We start from the raw sequence: 1,112 nt of genomic DNA, 5'->3' as shown, positions 1-1,112 counted from the left end.
ATATTATTGAAGAAGTTAGGTTTGTAGTCCTTTAAGATAAAACGGGGTTGCTTTGGACTTAAAGGCTCAGTCCTCATTTGTAAGTTATATTTTTCCATAATTTTCTTAGCTTCTAGGTTAGCTTTTCTGATAGCATTTTTACCAGTACTCTTGTATATTTTTTGTATTTCCTTCCTGAGTAATTTTAGGTAAAAATCCACATTCAAGTGATACAAGTTACCAGTTTTATCTGCTTGAACAAGTAGGCCTTCAATGCTGTTTATTTCCTTGGTAGTATTATGTAGATATCTTAGTTGTTTATTCCTTAAGGGGGAACAATGGAATTTAACATTCTTAACAATAGACCAAAGGTCCTCTTCAAACTGTTTTAAACTTGGGCTAGTAGGAGGATTATTTTTAGATTTGAACAATTTACTAAATTCAGAATTTTGGTCATTAAAGGGTGGCTTGATATCCCTATTATTGAAGAAGAAAGCTTGCCATTTGATACAATTAATGAAAGAGTTAGTTTTATTGATGAGTTGCTTAAAGAAAACCTTGCTTTGGGGGATAGGTATATCCTTGAGAGAGGTGTTAATACTAAAGGTCTCCATTTGCAGTAACTATTCTGGTTGCAGGTTTTACCAGTGAAAATCTGGTGTATATAAATGAATGTTCAATTTATAGGAAAGATCCAGAGGAACAGTTACAAGGTAGCCTGATGTCACATAAGCATTCTAGGAGTTAGTAATCACAATTGCATGAGAGTTAATTCTGGGGAGAAGCGAGATGTTTTGGAGAACATAAAAATAATGGAAAATAGAGACAAACGCACAAGATGTTATTTAAATCATTTATATCACCATATCACCGACATATGTTTCGATAGATTCATTAAAATAAATCTGAGAGGATGAATAATGTGGAACAATGCATCAATCTCATCTGGGAGGATATAAACAACAGTGTTCATCAATAAGACATTTTAACAGATGTAAGAAACTACAATATATGATATATATATATATATGCATATAAATACACATATACACACATGCGCACACACACACACACATATATACATATATACACATACATATATATATATATATATATATATATATATATATATA

The 1,112-nt window shown here is 31.1% G+C and overlaps 1 protein-coding gene across 3 annotated transcripts in view; it reads right to left on the bottom strand.

Annotated features, from left to right (window-relative positions):
* Nucleotides 1–1,112, bottom strand: part of LOC106879957 (succinate-semialdehyde dehydrogenase, mitochondrial) — a 62,243-nt gene that overhangs the window by 17,751 nt on the left and 43,380 nt on the right. The window lies entirely within an intron of this gene.

Source organism: Octopus bimaculoides, chromosome 3 (assembly GCF_001194135.2).
Source record: "Octopus bimaculoides isolate UCB-OBI-ISO-001 chromosome 3, ASM119413v2, whole genome shotgun sequence".
Classification (NCBI taxonomy): domain Eukaryota; kingdom Metazoa; phylum Mollusca; class Cephalopoda; order Octopoda; family Octopodidae; genus Octopus; species Octopus bimaculoides.
This window is presented reverse-complemented; position numbering and strand designations above follow the sequence as displayed.